At 35.0% G+C, this 9,772-nt stretch overlaps 1 protein-coding gene across 1 annotated transcript in view; it reads right to left on the bottom strand.

Moving 5' to 3' along the window:
* Window positions 1–9,158, bottom strand: part of Sclt1 (sodium channel and clathrin linker 1) — a 222,251-nt gene extending 213,093 nt beyond the window's left edge. The window contains exon 1 of the mRNA XM_029562032.1: window positions 9,026–9,158. The gene's annotated coding sequence lies outside the window, so the exon portion shown is untranslated. The remainder of the gene's footprint in view (window positions 1–9,025) is intronic.
* Between the last annotated feature and the right edge of the window lie 614 nt (window positions 9,159–9,772).

Genomic DNA, 9,772 nt, shown 5'->3' with positions numbered 1-9,772 from the left:
CTGCGTAAGAAGGGTACAGACTGGACCCTCTCCCTCCTTCTAAATACCAAAATCTACAGAGACTCATCTGTTTATATATGCTTGTGTGTGTGTGTGTGTGTGTGTGTGTGTGTTTGTATAACATAAATGCATCCTGACATACACATAAGTTAGGAGTAGCTCATTCAGAATACCTAATATAATGCTAGGTAAACAGTTTTCATGCTGCATTGTTTAGGTATAATGATAAGATAAACATTTTTATATGTTCACTATAGATGAATTTTATAGAATATTTTTGATCCATAGTTGGTATAATACATGGAAGTGTAACTCACAGAGATAATGGTCAATTGTACATTGATGAAATATAATATACACAGAATTCTCTTTTTCTCTCTCAATATTTGACTGTAAATTGTACTTATTTTAGTTTTCATCTGTTCAGTTTCATTAAGTTTGCAATGTGTGAGACAAAATCCTTTCTGTTTAGTAATGTATAGTGATACAATTCTGTGGTTTTTATCATTCTTTCAAAAATAAATTAATGCTGAGTGCAGTGGTGCACATCTTTAATCCCAGCAATGGGAAGGCATAGGCAGGTAGATCAATCTGAGAGCAAGGCCAGCATAGTCTATACAGCAAGCTCCAGGCCAGCAGTGGCTACAGGAGACCATGTCTCAAAATAAATAAAATAAATGAATACATAAGTAAATATTTATGTAATTAATACAATGCCTGGGTAGCATGTGAAAGGCCCTAGTTTTAATCTCCAAGCTGTACATACACAAAAGAAGGTAATGCTTTAATAATAAGCAGAATAAACACTTGATGTTCTTTTCATGAACTTTCTAACATTTCAGAAATTAGAAGAAATATATACTGTACCACAGCTTTTTAAAAGGCATTTTAGGTCTCTTTCAGACTCATGTCACTGGACTACCCTGTTAGTCCAGAGGAACCCACTGCATCTGATCCCCTGCATCCACACTAGGTCAGTTCTCCAGCTCAGTTAGTTAGAAGTCCCACAGGCTGTCCTCAACCCTAATATCCAGACTCTGTGAGAAGTTAAAACACATACCAACTGACTTTTCAAACCTGAGAAAAAGCAACCAAACTATGTCAACAATATAAACAGAAGCAAAGTTGAGCTAAACAAAGGCAGAATAGAATTTCCTATCAGAAGCACAACCAACAGAAGACATTCAAATGTCCAAATGGCAAAGCAAAAATGTAAATAATATGAAAAACCAAGAGAAGATGTCCCCAATAAAACCCATCAGACCTACATAAGTATAGTACATTGAGAATCACACCAAGGAACCCAAAGAAGAATCATAAAGATGATCAAAGATCCTGAAGAACACCAGATAAACAACTCATAAAACTCAAAGAGGACAGGCATAAACTTGTAACTGAAGCTTAAGAAAATACAAATATGTTGCTGAATGAAGTAACAAAAACAACCCAGGACTTAAGTGAATTCACAGGGTTGGAGAGATGGATCAGCAGGTAAAAGCACTGAATGTTCTTGCAGAATATCTGGGCTTGATTCTCAATATCCACATTGCACATGGAGGCTAACAACCATCTGTAACTCCAGTTCCAGGGGATCTGACGCCCTCTTCTGACCTCTGCAGGCATTGCATAACACAGGTGCACTTACATACATGCAAGCAATACACTCATGCACATAAAATAAAAAATAATAAATGGGGCTGGAGAGATGGCTTAGCAGTTAAGAGCACTGACTGCTCTTGTAGAGGACCTGGGTTCGATTCCCAGCAACCACATGGTGGCTATGAACCATACTTAACTCCAGGTCCAGGGGAATCTGATGCCCTCTTCTCCATGGCATTGCACAACACAGGTGCACTCACATACATGCAGGCAATGCACTCATACACATAAAATAAAAATAATAAATATTAAAAAAATAAAAATAATTTTAGAAAATATTCACAAGACATAGAAAAATTGAAAACACCCAAGTCAAAATGAAGATGGAACTGAAAAACTCAGTAAGTCAATTTGAAATGATAGGAGAAAGCCTCACAAACAGAATGAATGAAATGGAAAACAGAATATCAAGACTACATGACAAAGTTGAAAAACTGGACTACTCATGTGAAGACTATGAAAAATTTAAAAGAACACAGGAATGGAAAAAGCAGGATATGTAGGGCACCATGAAAAGAACAAATCTATGCATCAGAGGCATAAAGAAAGGAGAATAATTTCAAGTCAATGGCATTGACCAGATCTTCAACAGGATTATAGAAGAAAACTTGTCAAATTAAGGAAAGACATACTATACAGATAGAAGCAGCACATAGAACACCAATTAAAGAGGAGTGGAACAGAAACTCCCCAAGGCGTATCATAATAAAAACACCAAATTAACAGAACAAAGAAAGGATACTGAAAGCTGCTAGTGAAAAATAAGTTACCCATAAAGGAAAGCCCAGAAAGATTACAGCTAACATTTCAATGGAAACTATGAAAGTCAGAAAAGCCTGAATAAAAGTATTCCCAGTTCTAAAGGACCATGGATACCAACCCCAGATACTTTACTCAGCAAAACTATCTCTCATAGTCAAAGGGGAACAAAAAATTTTTCATGACACTAAAAGGCTGAACGAATTAATGTCTACCAAACCAGCCCTATAGAGAATACTCCAAGAATACAAAGGACAGAAGATAGGAATGACTATACCCAAGAGGTTACAAAAAGGAACCAGAAGGTATAACTATGAAAACATAAAATAGGACCAAGAACACAAACAAATTAAAATGACAGTAACCAATATACACCTTGCAATAACTCTAAATATCAATCGCCTTTACAGCCCAGTCAGAAGACGCAAGCTAGTGGAACAGATAAAGAAGCAACATCCAGCATTTAGTTGTCTTCAAGAAACTCATTTCATCTTCAAGGATAAGCACTACCATAGGGTAAAAGGATGGAAAAAAATATTCCAAACAAATGCCACTAAGAAGCAAGCACTGCAATTGTATAATCTCTGACAAATAGACTTTAAATTAAACCTAATCAGAAGAGATAAAGAGGGTCACTCATTCTAATCAAAGAAACAGTTAACCAAAAAGATATTATAAAAATATATGTACCAAACTGATATACATAATTTTATAAAAAAACAGTATAACAGGACTATAAAACACTGATTAACCCCAACTCAGTAATACTAGATACCTTCAACACCCAACTGTCTCCAATAGACAGGTCAACTATACAAACAATGAACAGAGACACATCTGAATTAAATGGCACCTTACATCAAACGAACCTAACAGATATATGCAGAATATTCCACCCAAGCACCAGAGAATACTCTTTTTTACTCAGCAGTCCATGCAAGTTTCTCTAAAATTGACCATATACTGGAGCACAAAACAAACCTCAACAAATACAGAAAAAAATTGAAATAATTCTATGAATTCTATCAGTGCAATAAAACTTACAATCAACAGCAAAAGATGCTCTAGTGACTACACAAACTCACGGAAATTAACAACAACTTCCTGAATGATGAATGGGTCAAAGAAGAAATTAAGAAAGAAATAAAAGCATTCCTGGAACTAAATGAAAATGAGAATACAACACAACAAAACCTCTGAACACTTTAAAAGCAGTTGTAAGAGGGAAGTCTATAGTTCTAAGTGCCTACATGAAAAATCAGAAAGAGCACATATAAAAGATGTAACAATACAACTCTGGAAAGGCAGGAACAAACCAAACCGAAACCTAGCAGATAAGAAATAAGAAAAATCAGAGAAGAAATCAATGAAGTAGAAACAAAGAAAACAATATCAATGAAACAGTATCAATGAATCTAAAGTGGTTTTTTTGGAAAGTTAAGGAACGTAGACAGACCCTTAGTCCAGTTAACCGAAGGAAAGAAAGGTCAAATCCAAATTAACAAAATCAGAGATGAAAGGGAAAACATTACCCCCCCCACACACACACACACAAATTCAGAATATTATAAGGGAATGCTTTAAAAGCCTATCCACTATTGGGGGCTGGAGAGATGGCTCAGCAGTTAAGAACACTGGTTGTTCTTGCAGAAGACCCCGGTTCGAATCCCAACACCCACATGGCAGATAATAACTGTCTGTAACTCCAGTCCCAGGGGATCCAACAGCCTCTTCTGACCTCCGCAGGCATTGCAGGACACGGGTGCACTTACCTATATGCAGGCAATACACTCATACATAAAAAAAAAAAAAACCTATCAACTATTAATTTGGAAAATGTAAAATAAATGAATAAATTTCCAAATTCATGGAACATGGAAACCAATAAAATTAAACCAAGAGGAGAACTAGAAAAAGGAAATTGTAACAGCAATACAAAAACTTCCAACTAAAAAAACCCCAGGCCAGAATTCACAGCAGAATAGTACCAGACATTCAAAAAAGATCTACAACCATTACTTCTTAAATTATTTGAAAAGATAGAACTAGAGAAAGAATGCCTGATCTCCCTTTATGACACCAATGTTACTCCAATACCAAAACCAGGTACAGACACAAGAAAAAAAAAAAAAAAAACAAAAAAAACCTATATACAGGCCCATATCCTTAAAGAACATAGATGCAACAAAATACTCAAAATACTCCAAACCACATGCAGACACACATTAGAAAGGTCATTCACCATGATCAAGTTAGCTCTATTCCAGAGATGCATGGATGGTTGAACATATGTAAGTCCAAAATTTTATTAATTTTATAAATGGACTTAAAGACAAAGATCACAAAGTCATTTCAATAGATGCAGAAAAGGTCTTTGACAAAATCCAACATGTAGTCACGTTAGAAGTCCTAGAAGGAATTGGTCTGGAGGGAACATAATTAAACATAATTAAAGCTATATACAACAAACCCACTGTTGATATCATTCTAAATGTTGAAAAACTGGAAGCATTCCCATTAAAATTAGGAACCAGACTGGGCTGTCCACTATCTCCACTCCTTTTCAATATAGTGCTTGACATGCTTCCCAGAGCAATAAGACAAGAGAAGGAAATTAAAGAATTCTAATTGGAAAAGAAGAGGCCAAATTATCACTATTTGCAGATGGTATGATATTATACATAAGAGATCCTAAAAATTCCACCAGAAAAACTGCTAGAAATGATCAATACTTTCAGCAAAGTGTCAGGTTACAAAATCAAATTATAAAAACCAGTAGCCTTTCTAAATAAAAATAAGCAATTGGAGGATGACTTCATGGAAAAATGGAAACCCTCCCATTCACAATAGCCTCAAAAAACAAATAAACAAACAAAAAACCACAACAAAAACTACCACAAATAAACCTAACCAAAGACATTAAAGATCTCTACAATGAAAATTTTAAATCTTTGAAGAAAAAGATTGAAGAAAACACCAAGAAAGGAAAGACCTCTTGTGCTCATGGACTGGTGAATTAAAATTATGAAAATGACCATCCTGCACTCTATAGAGTCAATAGAATGCCAATCAAAATACCCATGACATACTTCACAGAGCTAAAAAAAAAAAAAAAAAATCCTAAAATTCATATGGAATCATAAAAATCCCTGGACAGCTAAAGCAATCGAGTAAAAAGAGCAATGTTGGGGGGGAATCACTATACTAAATCTCAAACTATATGCCAAGCTATAGTCATAAAAACAGCATGGTACTGACACAAAAACAGACATGTAGAACATAAAAGATCCAAATATGGCTGCATGCAATTTCAGCCATTTGCTATTTGACAAAGGTGTCAAGAACATACAATGGAAGACAGCAGCTTAAACAAATAGTGCTGGCAGAACTGAATCTCTACCTGTAAAAGAATAAAACTAGACCCTTATCTTTCACCCTGCACAGACGTCAACTTCAAATGGATCAAAGACTTGAATACAAAACCAGAAATTTTAAAAAGGCTAGAAGAAAAGAAAGGGAGTACTCTACAAGTCAGAGGCGTAGGAAAGGACTTTCTAAATCAGATAACAGTTGTTCAGGCATTAAGGTCAACAATCAATAAGTAGGACCTCGGTAAACTAAAAAGCTTCTGTACAGCAAAAGAAACAATTAAGGAATTGAAGAAAAAAATGCACTGAGTGGGAGAAAATCTTCATCTGTTATATATCTGGCACAGAATTAACATCCAGAATAACAAAACACTCAAAAAACAAAGAAACAAGAAAATAAACAATAAAAAGATGGGTTAAGGACTTGAATAGAGAGTTCTCAAATAAAGAAATAAAAATGGCTAAGAAACACCTTTAAAAGTGCTGAACATCCTTATTAATTAGAAAAATGCAAATCAAAACCACTTTAATATTTCATCTTACCCTAGTCAATGGACAGCACAGCATAGTCATTGGTGCAGTAGTGGCACTTTTATCTTGGGGGCAACGGACTATCTAATTGAACTAAAAGCTCACTCAATGAGAGGAAACTCAAGTGTGGTACTCTAAACATAACTAAATACACATGGCTGGAGTGGTCATAGATCTTAGAAAAAACAAGTATCACATTCACTAGTCATCGAAGCTCATTTTGTGCCAGTCAGAGACTATTACCAAGTACCACAACTAAGTATCACAATTACCAACACCTAAGGCTGTTGGATAGTCATGTCCTTGGAAAGGATGGCCAGGAACACAAAGGTAACAAATGACCAAAGTGTAGACATCAAGAATCTGTTGAATTCTGGTGCTTAGACAGGACTCCTATATTAAACTTCACCCACCCAAGGATCAGGGACCATATCAGAAGAGGGGGCAAAAGACTGTAAGAGCCAAGGAAAAGGTGCATGACCATATGGAAAAAGAGTCCTATAAGCTCCTGGAAACCTGCTCATACGATTCTATGGCAATGATGTCAGCATACACAAGTCCCATGCAAACTCAGGCAGACAAAAACCCAGCAGAGAACTAGGAAAATGAACAGTGGACCCCAACCTTAGCTGAAGAACTACTGGCAACTTTTTGCTGCTAGGCGAAGAAGAGCTGATCTTCCTAAAACAAGAGACTCTAGACCTCAGTGGATGGACTTGCACTGGGGAATATCTAGGGACACTGACTTGACATGGGGGCCTTAACACAGATGGCAGAGTATATGGGCTCCAGTGAGGGTGGTGAGGGGGTATGGGAGACTGCTGATAGGGACAGGGGTATAAAGATGATTAAGATTGTTTGAGACGGGGATGGAGAGGTGGCTCAGTGGTTAAGAACACTGGCTGTTCTTGCAAAAGATCTGGGTTCGAATCCCAGCACCCACATGGCAGCTTACAACTGTCCATAACTCCAGTCCCAGGGGCTCTGACAGCCTCTTCTGACCTCTGCGGGCACTGCACGACAGGGGTGCACTTACCTACATGCAGGCAATACATGAATACACGTAAAATAAAAATAAATAAAAATTTAAAAAAAGACTGTTTGAGATATTCTGTATGAAATACACAAAAATTCAATAAACCAAGCAAACAAAAAAGAAACCCCAATCAAACCTAAGGATCTTTTGGCAAACGATGGCTTCTAGAAGGGAGCTAGACAGTCTCTTTCAAGGATGGACATTTGGTAGGTTATCCAGGCTCCAAGTGATGGACCCACAGTGAAGAACAATTGGGGATTCAAATTAGACTCTATGTGCCTTATTATATATGTGTGTGAGTGTGTGTGTGCCTTATATGTGTGTGTATGTATACACACATACATAACTACATGTATAAATAAAACAGTACATTAAAGCGGTACATTAAATTAGTGCATTAAATTGGGGGGGTGCAATAAGGGGAGGTCCATATAGGAAATGTGATTTAAATACCATCTAATTTTATTGTATGATAATAAAAACAATTTTAAAGAAGTTTTAAAAAGAAAGTATTTATAAGTCTAATTTCCACTTATTTTGTGTAAACAACAATAAATTCCTCATAGTTTGGAAAAGAGAAAAGCTTTCACTAACAAAATTTTGTTCATAACTTTTCCTAATTATTTTTTATGCTACTTCTATTTTTATATTTAGAAAGCTCAATGTTAAGTACATGTTTTTGATCACACAATATATAGCCTTTCTAATGTACTTAAACCAGTATTCATAAATATTCCCTAACCAAACTTCTGAAGAATAGAGCTCTGACTTTTTACAATTATAAAACCAAAACAATTCATAATTTCTAGGCCCATTTATAAACAAGGAAACTGAGGCACAAAGATTTTTCTATACTCACAGAGCTAGAAAATAAAAGAATAGTGATCCAAATTCATAGGCGGTCTGAGACACAGGATACAAAGTTATGAAGTGAAATAAAATTGCCTTAATGTACAAATTCACAAAAATTACAACACTGAAAAATAATATGTAATATGACTAAAAATTTCAAGCACTAGGAATGAAGAAAATAACAGAAAGTATAATTTAAGAAAATATACTATGATCTGAAAATTGATGAAAACTGTATCACAAGAAAACACACAAAAAAGTAAATTTATGGAAACAGATTGTTGATTACCTTTTTCTTTAAAAGTTTCCTTTGACAGTAAAATAGTTTTAAATGTTTGTTTAAAAATATATTTTATTTATTATTGTTATTTTAGGTGTATGAGTGTTATGCCTGCATGTAGGTAAGTGCACCCATGTCGTGCAATGGCCGTGGAGGACAGAAGAGGCTGTTGGATTCCCTGGAACTGGAGTTACGGAGAGTAGTTAGCTGCCATGTGGGTGCTGGGATTCGAACCCGGGTCTTCTGCAAGAACAGTCAGTGTTCTTAACGACTCAGCCATCTCTCTAGCCCCCGACAGTAAAATATTTTTAATGTACAAAAATTTCAAAATGGTACATGATTCAACAACAAATACATTTGGTAGCTATATTTATAACAAACAGTGAAGGCATTTATTTCAAGTTTTGTTATAATTCTTTTAAGTCACAGAAAAACTGAGTTCTAATAATTTTGTTATTCTATTATCACTCAAAAATAACGATTAACACTTCTTTTTGAAGACTGTAAATTTAGCATATAAATTTTAAAAACGTCACTTACTTGGTTGACTAGTTGGAGTTGTTCTTGAAGGTTCCTGACTATTTCATCATCTGCACAGATGCCATTTCCTATCCCAATGCCAAAGGGAAGGGCCTCCAACTGCTTTTCAATAGTATCTTTTAATTTACTGTGCAACCTTGGGATAAGCAGTTTATGATACACTAATTTTAGTAACAATACTTACTATTTGAGGGGGGAATCAATTAAATCAACATGGGTCACATAATTCTTTACACTACACAAAAATTATTTTAAAATTGACTTCTAATAAAAATTTAAGGAATTACCATTAAATGGGAATAAAAAGAAGAACATTTCCAAATACATTAAACTAATAACAATTAATTCAGTCAGCGTTCAGTTTGTCTTAGAGAGATGTAAAGTTTTCAGAAAGATAAAATTTAGATGGTACATCTAAGTAATAAAAACAATTCAAAAAAATGAAATGTTAGCAGTTTTACCTATTCATTAAATATCACATAGATTCATGATTTTCTAGTGTATTTCATAAAATTCAATTGAATTCTTACTAGTTTTAAGCAATAGAGAGGAATAAATGTCTCCTGGGTATGAAAGCAAGACAAATTACAAATTCCTTTCTCAGTACACTAAGTACATTAGGTTTGACTGAAATTGTAAGAACCTTTATTATTACCATTATAGCAAATTACAGATATTTCAAACTTTTTAACAAATACAAGAACAAAAAAAATAACCCCAGAAGCTGCAACTTAAAACACTGATGGT

Source organism: Nannospalax galili, unplaced genomic scaffold (assembly GCF_000622305.1).
Source record: "Nannospalax galili isolate Female #2095 unplaced genomic scaffold, S.galili_v1.0 scaffold1631, whole genome shotgun sequence".
Taxonomy (NCBI): domain Eukaryota; kingdom Metazoa; phylum Chordata; class Mammalia; order Rodentia; family Spalacidae; genus Nannospalax; species Nannospalax galili.
Note: the sequence above shows the minus strand (reverse complement) of the source record. Positions and strands in the feature narration are given on the sequence as shown.